Source organism: Amblyomma americanum, chromosome 3, assembly GCF_052857255.1.
Source record: "Amblyomma americanum isolate KBUSLIRL-KWMA chromosome 3, ASM5285725v1, whole genome shotgun sequence".
Lineage (NCBI taxonomy): Eukaryota > Metazoa > Arthropoda > Arachnida > Ixodida > Ixodidae > Amblyomma > Amblyomma americanum.
This window is the reverse complement of record NC_135499.1, coordinates 174,637,530-174,658,889: the sequence shown is the minus strand read 5'-3', so window position 1 is coordinate 174,658,889 and position 21,360 is coordinate 174,637,530. Positions and strand designations below refer to the sequence as shown.

Below are 21,360 nucleotides of genomic sequence, written 5' to 3'. Positions count from 1 at the left end.
CAGGGTAAAGAACCCCAAGTGGCCGAAATTGCTGGAGCCCTTCACTACGCTGTCCCTCATGGCCTAAGTCACTTTGGGACGTTAAATCCCCATAAACTAAGCAGAATTGGTGATTCTCTACTTAACATTCATAAATCGCGGCCAGTCTTCGTACCACTACCAGCGCAATGGCGCCACCTGCCAAGGCAGATTAATTGTCGACAGTGCAGGAACCTACCCCAGCTTCCTCCCATTGACTGCATGTAGGGCGGGACGAAGCGGCGCTGTGTCTCGTCGTTTCTCACCTTCTGTCCTTGTCCATTGTGCGCTGCTCAATCCTGGCTCCTCCGAACTTATCGGGACATCCTCCAATTGACTGCAGCTTGCGCGACGCTCCCCAGAGATTACCCGAGATTACCCATATATAATTACCCACATATATATGAGATTACCCGAGCTTACCCGAGTAAGCTCCGGTTATTTCGGAGTACAAGACAAGATGAGAAGATTCTAGGTCAAGGTTGGTACGTATTGAGCAGTGGCTTCGCACTAAAATGCTTATGAGGAAATGAAAGGGCGCACAACAGTCTCACTGCCCGGTGGACATCTCAACAGCGAGATGAGGTAAGGGAAGAAGGAGGGACTGGAAGAAGAGAAAGCGGTTCTCTTCGCAGTCGTCTTGTCAGCTGTCTAGCTTGGTGTGATGAGTTGCTATCCCTTGGCTTGAAGAGTGACATTTAAGCCGTCAAACCCCAGTGCCTTGCGCAGCGGGCGGAGGGAGACCTGCGACACACAAACACGAAAAAAAAACAGAGCCTGCTCTATCTTACACTGGTCTTAGCTGGTCTCTACGAGCCCATCCCTGAAGATCATTTCCTCCGTTTCACTCATTCGTAGCGCCAGCTCCAGATGATCTCCTTACCGAACCTCCACCACCAGCATACCTTCTTCCCCTCAAAATACTACTCTCCATGCCTGTCATGTCATGCAACCGCGCTTAACCGATTCTATACCACTCCCCATGCGAGCGCCAAAATCCCCCCCCCCCCCCCCTCACCCTGGCAATCACCTAAACATCAACCCAGTACCTCCTCATGAAAAGCTGCTCTGTCCAGCTCTAGTCTGGAGTGTCAGCATTGGCTGATTGCGCAGGCTCGCAGGATAGCAGCCGCTACCGGAGCCCTGGACTGTGGACCCCGCCTACGAGTACCCGTATGCCAGTCTCCGTATGTAAATAAACTTTTTCACTGCCACCGCCACCTGTCCCTGAAACACATAACGAGGCGTGAAATGTCAGACAGATAGAAAAGTGAGCGGCTTGCGTCAGTTGAATGCTGCACTTTGCGCTTTGTGAATGAAGGAGTTGAGCTGATTCCCATCAATGACTGCATCTTCCTATTCCACGTTGCACCATCACTTGTTATCAAATCGAGAAATAATCCTGCATTTTCTGCCAGGATAACTGCTTCCGTCATAATTTTCGTCAGCAGGCTTCCTTTCACATTTCCGTGAGTAGGAAATACTGCGGGAATCTGCATCCACTTCCCGACAAACGGCACGAAACAAATGACTGTCTCATGGTAGCACACAGTGTGTTTGTAAGTGTTTGGTGCAAAGCATCCCAGATCAACAAATCTTTTAATGAATGCAGCAGATGTAAAAGCAAGGCTTCCTGAAAGTTTCATTTCGTCTACAAGCAGTCCTCCGTGTCGTTTGAAATAATTCATGATGTTTGTTTTTCACCATAAGCACTTAAAATTTCGGCATTAAAGGCAATTTCTGTCCAATAAGACTTTAAATAATTGTTCTGCGTTGATTCTGTTGGGAGAACAAGAAAATTTTATTAGCGCATGTTCTTGTAGAGTTCACGGTATTCATGGGGAAGGCTGATACTTATTAGGAGTTCTAAGGCGTCTCAAGTTTGGAGATACATGATGTCTCATGAAAGCCGCCCTACCAGCGAAGCTGATATTGCCTTTCTTCGTGTCTTAAACCATGTTTTATCCCACAGAAAAAGAAATTGTAATTGCACACTGCAGCAGTACAAGTTGGGTGCTTATTACTGAACTATTGCTTACCTCTTGTGCTTACTATTTCTGATGAATATCCGCTGAGAACACTGCCTTGTGCAATGTCAACAGAGGTGGCCTGTGCTGCCCTTGCTGTAGTCTTTGCCAAACTCTTCTCAGCGCATTGCGCCCTTACTGGGAGCAGCAGTTTACTCATATGAAATATCTTACAGGCCTTAAGGGCATTTTGTAAGGGGGGGCGTCAAATTTAGTATAGCACGTTTCAAGGAGAACAAGCAGAATAGAATAAAAAAGTGCAATACACAGCAAAAATACTTGTAAACATGGAAAAAACTATATCTGTGTCTTTAAAAATTTATTCCGCGTGTTTTAACAATCTTACTGTAACTTCCTTTCTCTCTGTTCCGCGAAAGTAAAAACGGCCAGTAACACTGTCTACGCAGTCATTTGTGAACATGCTCACTCTTTCCTGCGAAAGGTCACGTGGATTCCTTCTCACACTTGTCGTGCCAAGCAGAACTCAACCGAAGTCTGCCGCATCAAGTCTTGCCCACCTATTCGGGAAAACTGTTCGTCCTGTCTGGCATCGCCATCCGCATTCATACCTAGCCATGACGACGTAGGGATATCGCGACGAGAAAACCACGGGTTTTTCGTGCGTGCATTTGGGCGCGCAACAACGCTATTCCTCTCGGGTCTTTTTTTTTTTCGCAATTTCTCTTCCTTTGAGAGGCAGGACGATAAACCGGCCAGGAGCGGGGGCACCCCGTCGTCGGTCAGCGCCGCTTCATCTCGAAGTAACCTTACTTCCTAATCACTGATCAAATGCACATAGTCACGCTAAATATGATGCGATTGCAAGTTTCTCTCTCGGAAGGTGGCTTCTCTATGTTGAAGATTCCGTTGGGGAAACACCGAGAGAGATCTTGCGATGTTTCTGGGTTTGTGCTAAGTGAAATAAATAAAATAAATACCCGCCACAGGGACCCGAACCCGCGATGGCGCGAACAGAACAGCTTTGCTGGCTAATGAGCCATAGCACTAGGCTTGACGAGCGTGCTTCCATAGAATTTTTCGTTCGCTTTGTGATGAAGGGGCTGGCGCGGATGCCAAGCCCCACTACCAAAAATTAATGCTCCATCCGCCCCTACTTGGGGAAGTGGCGCGCTTCAGCCTACAACAGGCCTCAGCACGGAGCCCCGATTATCCTGAGCGTCGGAGACTCAGCATCTAGTAACTATGACAAAAAAAAAACGGCATACCTCATTGAGAACGTGACAGGGTGTGTGCTTAATAAATTTTCCAGCCAGCCCAGGAATTGAGCGACCAGAAAGCTAAACGTGCACACCAGAGACTTAATTTACATCAAAGCTTTTAAATAAATTAAGAAAATTAAGGCAAAGTATAGGCCATGACTGCTACTTTACTGACACGATGCGAGTGTCAACGGCAAGGAGTACTTCTTCTTTCTGTTACTTTAACTGCTCGTTTCGGGTCAGATCAGGGCCGTGGTTCGCGTGCTCTGGTATAATAGTTTCATGAACGCGAAACGCAAAAGGAGCCCGTTTGCTGTGCGATGCAAGTACACTTTAAAGATCCCTATGGAGTCGAAATTGTTCCAGGGTATTCCGCTACGGTACCTCTTTCTCGCTTTCCTCTTTCACTCCCACCTTCCTTTCTCCCTTCCCTCAGGGTGCTGTCCCCATGCCCGCCGAGATGTGGGAGACAGTTACTGCGTCATTTCGTTTCCTCAAAACCACAAAGTGAAAGTGAAGTGATTACACGGATCGCTTGCGCCCGTATCCTGGGCCGGTCTTACGAGGTGGCGTTGTGGTAGACAGGCGTGCGCCAGCCGTGGATGGTTCCACTGTTGGAACACTGCGAGAGCTCGACCTTGGAGCCCCACTAACTTCCTGTAGTTCTTTACAGGAATGCTAGATCTAATATTTATATTTCTTCGCTCCCGTTCCTCTTCTGTAAGCAGTCGGCGTCACCTCCCATTAGCTTCTTGACTTGAAGGGCGCGCTCATGAGTCAGAACCGCGGCTAACTACGGGTAACAACTTCGGGCTGTGAAGCTATCTTTCATGTCGCTTTCATTTTTGAGTAGTTTTTCCTATATGGTGATAAACGCATCCTCGTCGGGGGAACTGCGTCAGGAAGGGCACAGCACACAAAAACACTCAGCTGCCGGAAGTCACGAGCTTCGTCAGCACTATACGTGACGCGATATCTTTAGTAGGTTATTGCCCATATAGGCAAAACTGGTGTTCTACTTAACATTCATAGATCGTGGCGCTTCCTCATAGCAGTACGAGCGCAATGGCGCAGCGGTTAAGAGGTGCCCCACAGCACTGGCAGGTGGCTGTCGCTATCACTGCCACCGGTAGGGATTCTGCGACCCATGACGCGCTCCTCTAGCAACCTCTCGCCACCTGCCAGGGCAGGTGGGAGGCACCACTGGTGGACAGGTGGCAGGTAGGCGCAGACTGCAAACACACACTCTCCCCTCGCCCCTTACCGTATCCCACCATCATCCTTCCTTCCTCCCCCCCCCCCCCCGGCCTGCACCCTATGCCCAGATTCCTTCGCCTCTTCCCTCCACATTTTCTCCCTCTGCCAGGCGGACCCTACCGCGTGGGGACTAGATGACCTCAAGACCTGGGAGGACTGGGAGATGCTGCTTTACTCGTAGGACCAGGCCGTGTAGACCATCGCCACCGGCCGGTCCGCCAGTGTTATTGATCTTAGGAACATGAACTCTCGGTTGCAGTGGTGTTGCGCGGGGTCCTGCGTGCCCCGAATTCTTTCATTAGAATAAAGTTTTTCTCTCTCTCTCGACAGAGCCTTATGGTGTTCCTTTGTTTGGCATTTCATCACGCCTATTTTTTTTCAGCGTGGCTATGATAGGATTGGCAAGAAAACTAGAAGAGATGCAAGATATCAGGCACACCATGTTTGCCGATGATATCACTATCTGGAACAACAAGGGCTCCCTGGGAGAGAAGTTATTAGAAACTCCAGGTAACGGCCACCTCCGTCGAGGAGTACGTCAGAGCGAGAAGCCTGGCGTCCTCTACCGAGAAGTCGGAGCTGCTGAGAGTGCAGAAGGGCAAATGCAATCAGATCGGGCCATCCAAAGAAAGCTTACTTACAAGGGACTGAGAGACTGAGAAGTATTCTGCCCAGAATCTTTGTAGTGTTTGTTCATTCTTCAAAGCTGCCGGCACACCGCTTTATCGCTTTGTTTGTGATGCAAGACGTGACCAGATTTATCTAGATTGTTGACACCCAGTTGGAGCCGACTCTACGCTGTTCCACAATGTGGTAGTCACTTTTGCACGCCGTATCTCGGAAGTTCACTATCAGCTTTAAATTGAGCACAGCCGAGAGCGGCGGGCATTCTGTTCGACGACCGTCGAGCACGCTTGTTGCTTTCGCCGCCGCCGAGTAATTCAGTCCATTCTGGGCGCAGGTCAGCCCAATAAACGGTTTTCTTTTCGACTGACGGTTTTGCTTCGACTGTCGTCACCACTACGTAACAATATGATTGCGCTCCTTGGGATGTGTATCCAGTTGAATCAGTGAAGCACACAGACCTCCGCCCGAGTCAAATAGACGACGATGCTGGTTGCCCGAATGGTGACCCGCTTCACCAAATGCAGACACGGAATGCGAGAGGAAGACACGTTGAAACATATGAGACACTTGATGGTAAGCACTCAGATACAGCTTGCGATACCGTTCTGTGAACCAGGATGAAGAACAACAAGCAGATATCATTTTTAGCAAAACATACAAGACGCCGCTAAAACTACCACAGAACACATCACATGAGGGGCTTCTGGCTCTGGCGATCCAGAACAGTTTCGGGAAATTGAAAGAGGCATATCTCGGCTTGCAAATACAGTCTGATCCAGACAATGACAGGGCGAGTGGTTTTGAAGAGACTCGACTACAATGAGCTGGCGCGGGAGATGGCAATAGTGGAAGCCATATGAGACGACCAGTCCAGACAGTTGAAGGTAGCACCAATCCCCCAAGACATGGATCCCAATCTTCATAAGGGTAGAAGAAAGGCACGAGCGGAATCAATACAGAGGACGTGTGCAAACAAGAACAACATGGCGCAACTGGATGCAGCCACCTACGGCTACAGCAGTGTGCAGAAAGTGGCTACGTCGATGGGCTCAGAACGGAGGAGTTCCCAGCGGGACACTGAGGAACTGCACGGTGACTGAGACCGAGGAGCTAGCTGTGGCTCTAGCGGTGGCGGAAGGCTACAGAACCGGGTGGTTGGTAGCTATCCTCACTGACACTCAAACGGCATGCCGTAACTTTATGAATTGCAGAATCGGTCGTACCGCACTCCGCCTACTCCTCGGAGCAGTAGGCGGGATTAGAAAAACAGAAAAGGAATGATTACAGATCCAGCATAGGATCGTATGGGTACCGGGACACGCAAGGATAGCAGGGAACCAGAAGGCGGGTAGGGTAGCTAGAGGTTATAATACGAGCCGAGCACCCAGTGAATACGGCCTCGAGGAACTCGCGCGGGTCCTCCGCGAGTGCTCGGCCATACTAGAATATTAGAAGGTTATCAGGAGGACCAATCTTCCACCGCATAAATCAATCATCACGGAAGAGGCTGTTGCATGGAGGGAGCTACAGACAGGCTCATATCCTATTCTGCTCACAGCCCAACAAGAACGGGACACGAGACGAAAGGCTAACACAAACAAACGCTGACTTGTTAATAACTTGTTAATTACTTGAAAGTTAATGGAGGCCTTCTGTATTCACCACAAGGGTACGATGTGTATCAGCTGCCCTTCCACTGCATTATCCGAGAGGGACTTGAGTTATTTGACCTCCCATTGTATGTATATGTACACACACACACACACACACACACACACACACACACACACACACACACACACACACACACACACACACACACACACACACACACACACACACACACACACACACACACACACACACACACACACACACACACACACACACACATATATATATATATATATATATATATATATATGGGGGTCCCATTTTGCTGACCTGAGATTTCCGGCCGCCATCTTGAAATCTCGGACGGAAAAGGAACATTATAATGCGAGTAGTAAGAAATAACACACTCAAGCGCTTCGCCAGATGTGGTCATGTGATTATGCACGTCACTCGGTGTTTGCTTAAGGAGGCGACGCCGCTCTCGAAAGCAGTTTCGCCATGGATGAGAGCGTGGCTGACACTGTGCCTGAAACGCCTGCGAGACGTTTCAAGCGCCTAACCAAGCGTATCCAAGTGTAATGAGCTTTCGCTCTAACTGCTTTAGAAGAGTTAAACCACTGTCATTTTTATTTTTATTCAAATAAAACTTATCCTCCTCCCTCTCTCTCTCTCTCTCTCCAGTTTAGGTCTGTACTGAGAGTGAGAGTTACGGCGCTTTTTTTTACTTATAGTGAATTTATTTTTTTCAGTTAGAAAAAATTTGTTTTTGTGGAAATTACAGGCGCAGCAACCGTCTCACTTCTCGGTGGACACCTCAACGACGCCGTCAAGGAAGAGAGGAGGGTGGCATATATAATTGTATATAATTGGTTTTTTTGGGGAAAGGAAATGGCGCAGTATCTGTCTCATATATCTTTGGACACCTGAACCGCGCCGTAAGGGAAGGAATAAAGGAGGGAGTGAAAGAAGAAAGGAAGAATAGGTGCCGTAGTGGAGGGCTCCGGAATAATTTCGACCACCTGGGGATCTTTAACGTGCGCTGACATCGCACAGCACACGGGCGCCTTAGCGTTTTTCCTCCATAAAAACGCAGCCGCCGTTTTTCCTCCATAAAAACGCAGATTCAAAGGCAGCCTTAGCTTTGAATCTCTCCAAAGCTTTTGATCGCATCGAACATCAGGCGATCATGACTGCCCTATCTCCATTGAATGTGGGTGCGCGCACGTACGCCTACATTCAAGCATTCCTCACTGACCTCACGGCTGAGATACATTTTGGACCTCTCTCTTCCCCCCCCCCCCTACACGCTTCAGAGTATCGGAACCCCTCAAGGGTCCGTCCTCTCCCCCTTCCTCTTTAGCATCAACCTCATCCCCCTCTCCCGAAAATTGGCAACTATTCCCCACCTTGAGCACACTCTTTACGCCGACGACATCACACTGTGGACCACCCACGGCAGTGACGGCGACATAGAGAACACCTTACAGGAAGCAGCCACCCTCACCCAAACTTATGCACAGAACATCGGACTGTCTTGTTCCCCAGAGAAGTCCGAACTGCTCCTCATCCGGCCTAAGAACCAACGCTCCCCCTGCTCTCCCATTGCCATCGAACTGAATGGGGACCCGGTACCGGAGGTTGACACCCTCCGCGTATTGGGCCTGCATATCCAGAACGATGGCAAAAACACGACCACCCTCAAGAAACTCAAGCAGGTTGCAGGCGCGATATCGCACCTCATCCGCAGAGTTTCGGGCCATCATAGAGGCATGAAGGAACGCGACCTCTGTCGCCTCATTCATGCCTTTGTCCTCAGCCGTGTGCTCTACACTACCCCATACCTAGAACTATCCAAACACGACATAAATACTTTGAATGCCTTGATCCGCAAGGCATTCAAAGTCGCACTTCATCTTCCACTCAACACCCCCACAGACAGATTACTAGGCCTGGGCCTCCACAACACGATCGGGGAACTCGTGGAGACCCATCGACAGGCCAAATACATAAGGCTTACACAAACCTCCACAGGCCGGTATATCCTGGAGTCCCTCGGAATCCGAATACCGGCCAACGACCCAACCCTCCTCACCATTCCTCGATCCCTTCACCGAGAGCTGGTCATCAAGCCACTGTAAAAAAATATGCACCCCTCCCACCATGAGCAGCGCCGCAAAGCCCGTGCGAAGGCACACCACCGAGTGTACGGCTCCGAGCCGGACGCCGTATGGGTGGACGCCGCCTGCACGGGTGACGAAGCAACCGCAGCCGTGGTGGACTGCTCTTCATCCGCCCTCCTCACACGACCTCTCCCCCCTGACACCACCCCAGAGGCTGCAGAGGAAGCCGCCATCGCAATTGCCGTCACCCGCACGGAAGCCCAGTACATTTTAATAGACTCTAAAACTGCAATTCTAAATTTTGCGCGAGGCCGAGTCCACGTCCCTGCTTTTGGCATACTGGACTCGCCCGATGCACCCCCACCCCGCCATGTAGAGCTTATATGGTGTGATGCGCCACCAGCGCCCTCAGCTCTAGCGGCGGCCTGACGCTCGCTCAGGCGGGAGAAGCAAGGTGAAGAAAAGGAAGTGAGACGCGGGGCGCGGCGCGAACGGCACGAGGAGACGAGCTCGAGCAACGGAGCAGGCGAGGTCACGGCTGAACGGCTTCCTGAACCCGGGTGACCAGGCTTGGGGAAGCCGTCCTCGCCCAGTTCTGCTCAACCAGGAGCCTGCTGTCTCGTGTCTCCTGCCTGTCGCTCGCTGCCTCGGAGTGCGGGCGCCGTGCCGGGAACAGGCAGGTACTGCCTGCCCGGAGATCCTGCCGGCCTTGCTGTGGGATCGTGCCTGCCGTCCCGTGGCTGGGACCCCCTGCCGTGAAAGGGTGCCTTCCTGGCCGTGCCCGGGTGCCCAGACCTGGGCGGCCGTCACCTTTCTGGTGCGTCGTCAGCGCCACCGGTGCTGGTGCTCCGCGCCCGGCTTCCGGCCGCAGGAAGAACAACCCTGCGGAGGTACCTGGCCCCGGCGCCTTTCCGGCGACGGGCCGCGGAACCTCACACCGGAGCCACTCCTCGACCCTCGGCCGCACAGCTCCATACTCATCAGTGACTGCTCTCCTATATTAAGTAAACCATTTTTGTTACATCTACGGACGTGCACGGTCTGGGACGACTTTTCTGGATCCTCCGGGGCCCCACCTCGGAGGACGCTCGAACCTGCTGGGGGCCTTTTCCCCTCACATATGGGTGCCTGCGCACTCCGGGAATCCCGGAAATGAGGCCGCCAACCTTTTAGCCCGAGGTTCTTTAAACCGGGTTCAGGTGGCCTCGGATCGGGGATTCGCGAGGGAGCGAATGCACTCGTTCAGCGAGATGACGCAGGCCTACAGAGCCTCGCGCGAACTCTACCCCACGCCCCACCCCTCCCCTCCCTAGATAACAAACAGCGGGAAATTCGCTCGCGCATCGAGCGCCTCGCGCAGAGGTTGTGCCGTGCGTGCACAGTGGGTGCCCGGTCACTGCGGCATCGCCGGCAACGAAGAAGCTGACGACCTCGCGACCGCAGATGAAGAGGATCACCGCCGCCGTGCACAAGCTCACCGCTCGAGGCCAGGGCATCTCCCAGCAAGCCGCGCTGCGTCTATACAAACCGCAGCTTTGGGGGCGGTGCTCTATGCGCTGCCGCTCGTCACGGTGCGCAAGCCGTGGTGGAAGAAGCTCGAGCTTCAGCACCGCAAGTCCCTGCGCGTGTGCCTAGGCCTGCCCAAAAACTCGCAGTGCGCCGCAACGTTGGCCGAGGCAGGAGCGTGGCCCCTTGAGCTCCAAGCAGCGCGCAGGGCACTGAATCACATCGACCGGCTTCACCGCGCACCGGACGGCGGCTCGCTGCTGCAGCGTATGCGCTCGCACCCGCGCTCACGAATGGGCGCGGAGCTGCTCGAGTATGAGCAATTGACCCAAGGCCCACCCCCCTACGGCTCCTGCGCGCCCTGGCCTGCTGCCTCGGAGGTACAGCGAGAGATCGTCGGCATCGCGGGAAAGCGGAGCACACCCCTCTGCGCTGTGCAGCAGCTGGCCAGAGCCGTCATACACGAGGAGCTCCAGGACCATCTCCTCGTGTACACCGACGGCTCAGTGGCCCGCGACCGCTGCTCCCTTGCTGCGGCGGCCACCATCCCCGCCCTGCGACTGCACAGCCAGCAACACGCAACCTTCCTGGGCTCCTCCACCACGGCGGAGTTGATGGGGATCCGGCTCGGGCTTGACCTGCTGCTCACCCTCGGCCCTACGCCGCCCAGGAGTGCTCTGCTGTGCGACTCCCGCGCCGCCCTCAGCCGCCTACAATCTAACGGCCGCGGTACCCCACTAGTGCGGGAAATTCGCTCGCGTATCGAGCGCCTCGCGCAGAGAGGTTGTGCCGTGTGTGCACAGTGGGTGCCCGGTCACTGCGGCATCGCCGGCAACGAAGAAGCTGACGACCTCGCGACCGCTGCACACCAACTACCTGCCAGCGATCTGCCCCTTGCGCTGGAGGACGTGCGTGCGGCCATTCACGACCATCTCCGAAAGCAGCACCCCGACCCACGCATCGCGGGAGGTGAGCGCATCGACAGTGTCACCGGCTGTCGCGCACTTACACGGTCGCAACGTGCAATGATCCTCCGCGCGCGTATTGGCTGCGTGTGGCCCGGGGAACGACGGGTGCGGCACGGAATCGCGATGAGTGATGTGTGTGACGGATGCGGTGCAGTGGAAACACTAGAACATCTGCTCCTTCGCTGCTCCGCGTTCGCCGATGCTCGTCGCGATATGCTCGCGGCCTATAGGGCGCAGGGCATACTACCCGACTCCATCAAGACGCTATTGTGGCCACAGGGCAGTGCGCGCACTCGTGAGCGCACTTTGGTGAGCCTCTGTGCATTCCTCGAACACACGGGCTTGACGTCCCGTCTGTTCTCCGTCAGGTAGTTACACGCAGTGACCGAACGCTCCGCGAGTTCTACCTTGAACGATTAATAACTGGACGCCCCACTCCAGTTGTAACCTACACAGTGCTGTGCGCGTGTGTGATTTAATTCCTCCAAACTGAACTAATCACGCGCACAACCTGGACATGTTACTTATTGTGTAAATAGTTTGTACATATTACTTCTCCCCCTGTCCTCTATTCCTATCCCCTCACCTCTTTCATTTCATTTCTCCATTCTGCCTGCTGTCCTTTATTTCCGCTGCCCCAGCTCAGTTGCTTCAGTATCGATGGCAGATGCCGGGGCTAGCAAAAATCTTTTCCTTCCTTTCTACTATTATTTTTTTAATAAAACCACTACCACCACCACCACCTCTTTCATTTCATTTCTCCATTCTGCCTGCTGTCCTTTATTTCCGCTGCCCCAGCTCAGGTGCTTCAGTACCGATGGCAGATGCCGGGGCTAGCAAAAATCTTTTCCTTCCTTTTTACTATTATTTTTAATAAAACCACTACTACTACTACTACTACTCTGGCGCAATCTACAAACACACACACTCCCCTCACCCCTCACACACTCCCCTGACCCTGCCTACACATTGTGCCCAGAACCATTCGCCTCTTCCCTCCACATCCTCTCCCTCTGCCCGGCGGATGTGGTGGTGAAAAACATTTATAAGCAATAAATTTTTTACAGAAAGGTGATTGGGGTAGGACCCTATTGGCCCTTTCCCCTCACAGTACTAGGTGGAGCCCCTATTCCGGGGCCCCATTGGCAAGCAACGCCGCCCGCGTCCGTTGAACCAAGGCCTTTTGGCTCTTCAGGTCTTGACAGCCGAGCAGGGCCGCCTCCCAGTCCTCTCTGGTGGGGTTGGGGTTGGGGGGGATAGATGGGTTAGATTGACACGCCCAAACCATGTGGAAGGTGTCAGACACCTCCCCACAGAACTGGCACGTGCCATCAAAGGATGTATTGAAGTGTTTAAGCACCGCCGGGCACAGTACAGTGTTAGTGAGAATTTTTCCGGCGGACCCTCCCCCGCGCGGCCTAGAGGACCTCAAGACCTGGGAGACCCTGTTGCGCTCGGAGGACCCGTCCGTGCAGACAATCGCCACCGGCCGGGCTGCCAGTTTTATGGACCTTAGGGACAAAAATACTTGAGTGCAGTGGGGTCGTGCGGAGACCCAGGGGCGTGCCCCGACTTCCTCTCCAACAATAAAGTTTTTCTCTATTTTTGGATTGAAATAAGGCAGGGGCAGGCGCGTACGCCTAGCCCCACTACCAAAAATTAAATGCTCCAAGCTTCCCCGTTTTGGGGAAGTGGCATGCTTCAGCAAACCGCAGTGCAATGGTAGGCCTCAGCACGGGGCTCCAACCTTATTGATCATTGGAAACCCAGCACCAAGTAAGTATGCTGCGGACCCCATCTCCAGGGGTAGTCATGCTAGTGAGCGCCCCTCATGACACCGGTGGCTGCTATGGCTTCCTAAAATGATGCGCGTCTACTGAGTACAGAAAACTCCCATAAGCCCACTGCCTTAAGCATGAGTAAGACACTGCAAAATTTTGTAATTCGTACCTGCCAAACAGACAATTCGTTGTTCACATTAAGGAGTAAATTAAGGAATTCATATTAAGTGGAACAGGGGCATCAGGAGGACCAATCTTCCGCCGCATAAATTAATCATCACGGAAGGTGCTGTTGCATGGAGGCAGCTACAGAAAGGCTCATATCCTATCTTGCTCACGGCGCAATAAGAACGGGACACGAGACGAAAGGCTAACACAAACAAGCGCTGACTTGCTAATAACTTGTTAATTACTTGTAAGTTAATGAAGGCCTTCTATATTGCCACACTACTGACTCCTATAGTGGCGCCGTATGGCGGCTAAACTGTATTACCGGGCAGTTGGCAAGCCTTGAACCATCTCAGGGCTTGATGTCTCCTCGCCTTCATCTCTCGAGCTGCCTGCTACCTTGCGCTTTCTTCTTCTTCTGTTGTTGCCAGGAAAAAATGAACAGGAAAGTGCACAGGCCTGCCCACTGGCTCAAGCTGAGCCACAATCGCCACTACGTGCAGAAAGTAGGAGAGTTTAAAGATAGGATAGAAAAGACGCGCGCTATAATGTCCCAGGCCGATCCTTGAGGCAGTGCAATGCCGGGCCAACCGGTGGCGGAAGTGAAGCAACCTTCAAGCACTCCGCCACATTTCCAAAAATATGTTGGGTTCAAATGGGACCCGTATCAGATATTCCATAACCGAAAACGGCCCACGGGGGCCAGTGCCTTGCACGTACAAGTAAACGAGCCCTGCGTACGTCAACCATTTCTCGGTGACATATTTGGTGGAGCCGCTGGGTAACGGTACATGTACGCTGACCTCGAGGACACTCTTGACGTCAGTTCTCAACGCGTGGCTATAACACCAGTCCACAAGGCGAAACGCCGCCTGCGAGGCCTACAACCAGAGTTCAGCCAACTCACAAGATCAGCAAGCGACATGACGTCCGCTACGGCTAGCCAGACAAGTCAGCTCTCCAGGAATGCCCCGCCGTTCGTCTTTCACACACCTCGGTTGCACCCATCATTCCACGGTGAGAGGTTGAGGACGACGAAGACTGGTTGGCCAGCTTTAACCGTGTGGCGGGCTTCAACGAGTGGGACAGCGAGCGCAAATTGCGGAACGTGTACTTCGCACTACAGGACTCGGCCAAGGCGTGGTATGAGAACCACGAAGCTTCCTTCACTAATTGGGAGATCTTTCGCCGAGAGCTCTTAGCCACGTTCAATACCAGCTAACGAAAGGAGAAGGCTGAAATCGCCTTGCAATCGAGGTCGCAGCAGCCGAACGAGAGCGTCGCCATGTTCATCGAGGACATGACGCGACTCTTCAATCGCGCCGACCCTGCTATGCCCGAGGACAAGAAGGTACGCCACCTAATGCGCGGCGTCAACGAGCAATTGTTTGTCGGACTGGTACGTGACCCGCCAAGAACGGTGGCCAACTTTGCCAAGGAGGCAACAAGCATGGAGCGTTCTCTGCAAGAACGACGCGCGCACTACGGCCGTCAGGCTAGTGTAGCAGCCGCTAGCCACTGTACGCCCACGTCGCCCCCCACTGAGCAGCTTGGAGAGCTTGTGAGGAGCCTGTTGCGCGAAGAACTCGAGAAACTTAGCTTCGAAGCTCCACAGGCCAGCGTCGCTGCCGTACCGGACGTGGTCTGAGATGAAGTCCGGCGAGCTGTTCAGTCGCCACCAGCTCCGCAGCCAGCGTCCTATGTGATAGCATACAGTCAAGCACTACAAAGTTGTCCTGGGCCAGTGAGACAAGCCTTTTTCCCGTCACTCCTGTGCCTTCACTGCGGTACCCGACTGCAGCTGTACCCGTCGTACCGCAGCAGCCCCTGTCCACCATGAGAAAAGTGCGCGTTTGGCGTACTCCAAACAATAGGCCGCTCTGCTACCACTGCGGGGAGCCCGGCCACATCCTCCGCCACTGCCCCTACCGCAGAATGGGCTTAAGGGGGTTTTCACCTGACGCACCTCGACCACGCTACGGAGAACGGCCGCGGGACATCGAGCAGTATCTGTCCGATAACGTGCAGCCAACGACCTCGCGGCGACGCCAGTCCCGGTCGCCATCCCCAAGGCGGTTTTCTTCGAAATGCACCCCGACCCACGCATCGCGGGAGGTGAGCGCATCGACAGTGTCACCGGCTGTCGCGCACTTACACGGTCGCAACGTGCAATGATCCTCCGCGCGCGCATTGGCTGCGTGTGGCCCGGGGAACGACGGGTGCGCCACGGAATCGCGACGAGTGATGTGTGTGACGGCTGCGGTGCAGTGGAAACACTAGAACATCTGCTCCTTCGCTGCTCCGCGTTCGCCGAGGCTCGTCACGATATGCTCGCGGTCTATAGGGCGCAGGGCATACTACCAGACTCCATCAAGACGCTATTGTGGCCGCAGGGCAGTGCGCGCACTCGTGAGCGAACTTTGGTGAGCCTCTGTGCATTCCTCGAACACACGGGCTTGACGTCCCGTCTGTTCTCCGTCAGGTAGTTACACGCAGTGACCGAACGCTCCGCGAGTTCTACCTTGAACGATTAATAACTGGACGCCCCACTCCAGTTGTAACCTACACAGTGCTGTGCGCGTGTGTGCTTTAATTCCTCTAAAATGAACTAATCAAGCGCACAACCTGGACACATTTCTTACTGTGTAAATAGTTTGTACATATTACTTCTCCCCCTGTCCTCTCTTCCTGTCCCCTCACCTCTTTCATTTCATTTCTCCATTCTGCCTGCTGTCCTTTATTTCCGCTGCCCCAGCTCAGGTGCTTCAGTATCGATGGCAGATGCCGGGGCTAGCAAAATCTTTTCCTTCCTTTTCACTATTATTTTTAATAAAACCACTACCACCACCACCACCGCCAAGCCACCCGTCTTTTTCTAGCCAGTTCAGAGGCGCGTCCCCACATCGGGAAAACTGAAGACGGCGTCCCCCGGGGGTAGGGCCGCCGCTATTGGATCACGTCAAGAGCCTCCACCCGACGATTCGCGGCTACGATCCGACCGACGACGACCTCACCCGGAGACCTCAACGACGTGCTGTGACCGACTGGTGTCTGCCGAAATCCCAGTAATCGCTGATAATCGCGATGTGACCGCACTTGTGGATACCGGCGCTGATTTTTCTGTAATGAGCAGTCGGTTAGCTACGGCCCTCAGAGAGGTGCAGACCCCTTGGTCTGGACCACAGATCCGCACCGCTGGCGGCCATGTGGTTACGCCAATTGGCGTCTGCACGTCACGAATCCAGATCCGCGGTGCTACTTTCCCTGGTTGCTTTGCTGTGCTGCCCGAGTGCTCCAAAGACCTGATACTTGGTTTGGGTTTCCTTCGGGAGTACGGTGCTGTCGTCAACCTTCAGGAAATGGTCGTGTCATTTGCCACTCAACCCCCTGTTGACGGCGATCCCGAGCCACGCGGGACTAAGTTACGCGTCTTTGACGACCACGTTTTAATCCCGTCAAGAGCTAGCATGTTACCGTAGATTGCGACATCACTGGAACTCGTGGCATTGCTGAAACCAACATGTCGCTGCTCCTTGGTCGTCAAGTCTGTGTTTCTCGCGGAATTGTTGAGCTGACCAATGGCCGAACCGAGCTCTTGGTAACCAATTTTGTCTGTGAACCTCAGTGCTTGCCTGGCAGAACAGTTATTGCGTATTTCGAAGAACTCAGCGAATTCGCGGGACAGCACGCTTTGTTCGAAGCCTCGGCATCAGTGGGGGCACCGACCACTCCCATAAAAACTGACGTGAACCCGAACCTCCCGTCTAATCAGAAACGCTGCCTGGAAAACGTTATCCAGTCTTTCTGTGACTGCTTCGCATCGACCTCTAAGGTGAGGCAAGACACCGCTCACAAAGCACCGAATTATAGTCGACGCCAACCAGCGGCCGTTATGTCAGCCGCCTTACCGGATCTCTTCAAAGGAGCGTGATGACATTCGCCGCCAAGTTCAAGAAATGCTCCAGGATGACGTGATACAGCCGTCGACGAGCCCGTGGGCGTCGCCCGTTGTTCTAGTAGCAAAGAAAGATGGAACCCTACGGATCTGCGTTCATTACCGACGTTTAAACAAAGTCACAAAAAAGAATGTTTATCCTCTACCGCGCAATGATGACTCCCCGGATCGGCTGCGCCACGCCAAGTACTTTTCATCGCTAGATTTACGCAGCGGCAGTGACATCGCACAACACTCGGGCGTTTTGGAGCGATTCACTACGCTAGGTAAAGCCGATTTCGCCGTGCGTTACCGGTTGATCTTCAAGTAAGCCACAGGTCAAGAGTGGCTATAGGCCTTACGCTATGTGGCCCATCATGGTGTCGCACAATTTGACTTTTGACCCTTCGATTCGTTAATACTAAGGGCAGTAGGCTAGTCACGTGACAATCACGTGATTTCGCACGATAGAAACTGCCGTTGTGACGCCACTCTGGGGGAATATAGAGGCCACAGCGTTCATTGGGTGACCAACGTGAGATGGCTTCCTGGCCTTACAGGACTGGGATCTAGGGGCTCTCGCACATGTGGTGAGGGCTCCCTGTCACCGTTGGTACCTGCTGCTAAACTGTCTTCGTCGCTGCAGATGACGCGGGTGTTGCGACACGCGTCCTTTCTTTCAACCTTTCCTGTCGTAACATTTAACACTCTTACTGTCTGCACGTACCAGCGACTGTGGCTCAGCTTGAGCCAGCGGGCAGGCCCGTGCACTTTCCTTCTCGTTCTTATTGCAGTCGCAACAACAACCAACCTGTCGCGATCCAGACTTCTATCCTGTCCGTCATAGACTGACACGATAGAAGTCTGGATCTCGAGTGGTTGGTTGTTGTTGTTGTTGTTGTTATTCAGCGCCACGTGGCGACAATTACAGACGGGCTGCTTTATTTCACCCTACCGTTTCATGCTTTCACCCCACCTTTCCTCCTCATTGTAACACCTGTGGCGTGCCAAGATCCACACTTTTCCACTACCTTTGGGAATGTCCTTCCCCACATGCAGTACCCCTCATCCCCAATCCGACTCATTCTTCCTAGGAGGCTGCTTTACAGACCGATCAGCCCGCCGGCCAGAAAAGGCTGGTGGATCGGGCCTTATGTGAGGCAAGAGCCCGTGGACTCCTGGACCAGTAGGAGACCACCCTGGAAGATTTTTTTCTTTCCTTTTTTTCTAATAAAAGTTGCTTCCATCCATCGATCTATCCTCTCGCGATCAACCATTTAATTGCCACCTGCCATGGTGGCAGGGTGGCCGCACTGCCTATCCAGTGTGCGGAACGCACTGAACGTTGCAGGCGCTAAGCCGCATCTAGTTTCCCGATGCACCACAGCTTTCGCTCTCCAACCAGGTTCAGCAGTAGTTAAACCGCAGGTAATGGTAATTTTTTCGCATTCTGTTCACCTGCCACAGTGGCTCAGTGTGCTAGGGCACTTGGCTACCGATGCAGCGTACCCGGGTTTGAAATTGGTTTTTGAGGAAAGGAAATGGCACAGCAGTTGTCTCAGATCTCGAAGCACCCCCGTTCTACAGGCTGTCTAAATCATTGCGCTCTCAACTACGGCACTTCCTTCTCTCTTTCTTTTCACTTCCCTCATAGTCCGCGGTCTACAGAGAAGTGAAGGTTGCCGTTTCCTTCCATCAAAAACGAATTTTTCTCGACGGCAGTCTATACATTCGTGTTTGGACACTCAACGGTCAACCTTATTGTTTCGCCGCACTTCGATGGAGGCGAAACGCTAAGACGCCCGTCTGCTGTGCGATGTCAGTGCACGTTAAAGACCCCACCTAGTCCCTTTTTTATCCCTTTACGGCTCTTTTTAGGTGTCCGCCGATGGTCGCGTTTTGATGGAGGCGAAATTCTAGAGGCCTGTGTATGGTTTCGCCTTTACGGCTCTTTTTAGGTGTCCGCCAATGGTCGCGTTTTAATGGAGGCGAAATTCTAGAGGCCTGTGTAATGTTCCGCGAACTGTTCTGTTTTTGGATTGAAATAAGGCAGGGGCTGGCGCGTACGCCTAGCCCCACTACCAAAAATTAAATGCTCCCAGCTTCCCCGCTTTGGGGAAGTGGCATGCTTCAGCGAACCGTAGTGCAATGGTAGGCCTCAGCACGGGGCTCCAACCTTTGTGATCATTGGAAACCCAGCACCAAGTAAGTATGCTACAGACCCCATCTCCATTGGAAGCCATGCTAGCGAGCTCCCCTCATGACACCGGTGGCTGCTATGGCTTCCTAAAATGATGCGTGTCTACTGAGTACTGAAAGCTCTCATAAGTCCACTGCCCTAAGCATGAGCAAGACATTGCAAAATTTGTAATTCGTACGTGCCAAACAGACAATTTGTTGTTCATATTAAGTTGGTAAATTGGTCTGAATAAGGGCAGAACCGCAGGACATTGCGCAACACACGTGCTCTTCTCACGAGCCGATTGACAGTTCACGCGCTCACGCACTCACATCCTGTGAGCTCGAAAGAATAATAATAATAAAATAAATTGGTTTTGGGGGAAAGGAAATGACGCAGTATCTGTCTCGCATATCGGTGGACACCTGAACCGCGCCGTAAGGGAAGGGATAAAGGAGGGTGTGAAAAAGAAAGAGGTGCCGGCGGCGGCGACGGCTGCGGCAGCAGCGACCACCTGCGCTCCGCGTGACGTCACTCGGTTTCGCGCATGCGCAGCTGTGGCAAATCTGTAGTGTGACTCACGCGAAGCCCGACGAGCCTAGTGAAGCTTTTCGCTTCAAAAGTGACGCGTTCCCAGCAGTGCCGTTACTTGTAACGCGTTACTGCCAACACTGGCGACAAGTGACACGAAACGCGTTGCCCGAGGGTAGGGTCGTCAGTAACGCCGCGCGCCTAGTGTGGCGAACTGGAGAGGACATCTAGAGAGAGGAAAAGGGAGTACGAGAGAGAAACCTATAAACAGCGCTCTAGAACGTACAGATATGAACTCGCTTTCGCACCCTTTACCTCAACATATCGTAGCATATAAATACCATAACTGACGCTGAATCCGCGTTACACAGTCGTAACAGTCTTGTCAATTTTTTATTTGTTCCCAATAGGCATAAGTTAAGAAACTACAAATAAGACCCTGCCACAGTCATTATGCTTGCATTCAAAAAGTTCTACAAAAGCCCGGCACCCGTAATCAGTTCAATTCTACTCTTTATAAATCAAGAACATTTTACGTAGCTTGTAAAGTTTTTTTACATTTGGAATGTTGCTCATCGATGAAAACCGAGCCTCAGCGCCTTTTTGTTTTTCGCATACTCTTTTTCTCAGAGCAACCACTATATTCCCCCTCAGCAGTTTGATGACGACGGCGTTCAACACAGTGCTAGGACTGTAATTCACAGTATTTGTTTTCCTTCAATTCTAGTCTATTCTCAGTATCCCCGTGCCCGAGTTTGTCATCCCACAGATAGTGAAGGCTTGGGCTGCGCTCTTGAAATGGTCTACAATACGCTGAACGGTTTGCAAATAAAGAGCATCAGGTGTTTATTTAGGCTCATCGAGCACCGCCAGCACGAATAACCTTCCATTGAATATGCTTGATGCCTGACAACAATTTCCCGGTCATCGTTGCTGCCACTAGAAATTTATATTTTTGTAGCGAAAGCTACACTAGGCTAGTAGAAGCGAGTTTGGCCGTGCCTGTCCAACACCCTCTAGGCTAGCTAAGGCCTCTCCATATCCTCCTTTCTGTTGTGGCTACGTCATCACACTACGACGGACCAGCTCTCGGCGCTTTCGAGGAGCACCCGTCGTGCCCTCACTTTCTCCAACCGGTCTCCGTGATCTTGGTGCAACAACGCGTGCGCGGAGCAGTACCAGCCGAAGTATCGAATTTAAGAAAACATCTTTATGCTTTTATTACTGCTTTGCTGCAAAAATTAAAAATGTTATTTTGTAAAAATGTATACTTTTTGTTGAACCGCTTATTTTGGAAGGTAATATTGTTTTTTTTGTACGTAATTTTGTTATACTTTCTCGTTTTCGTACAGATTGCTCGACTGGAAAATGCGTTCGCACTGCGGTAAACATCAGTGGTTCCTTCATTTC

At 52.5% G+C, this 21,360-nt stretch overlaps 2 non-coding genes and 1 pseudogene across 2 annotated transcripts; all 3 read right to left on the bottom strand.

Annotated features, from left to right (window-relative positions):
* Nucleotides 1-3,100: 3,100 nt before the first annotated feature.
* LOC144126478 (U1 spliceosomal RNA) lies at nucleotides 3,101-3,250 on the bottom strand (annotated as a pseudogene).
* Nucleotides 3,251-12,978: 9,728 nt separating this feature from the next.
* LOC144126469 (U1 spliceosomal RNA) lies at nucleotides 12,979-13,141 on the bottom strand. The gene has a single exon (XR_013313511.1). It is a non-coding gene; the product is annotated as a U1 spliceosomal RNA (small nuclear RNA).
* A 6,149-nt stretch (nucleotides 13,142-19,290) lies between these two features.
* LOC144126461 (U1 spliceosomal RNA) lies at nucleotides 19,291-19,453 on the bottom strand. The gene has a single exon (XR_013313508.1). It is a non-coding gene; the product is annotated as a U1 spliceosomal RNA (small nuclear RNA).
* Nucleotides 19,454-21,360: the final 1,907 nt, after the last annotated feature.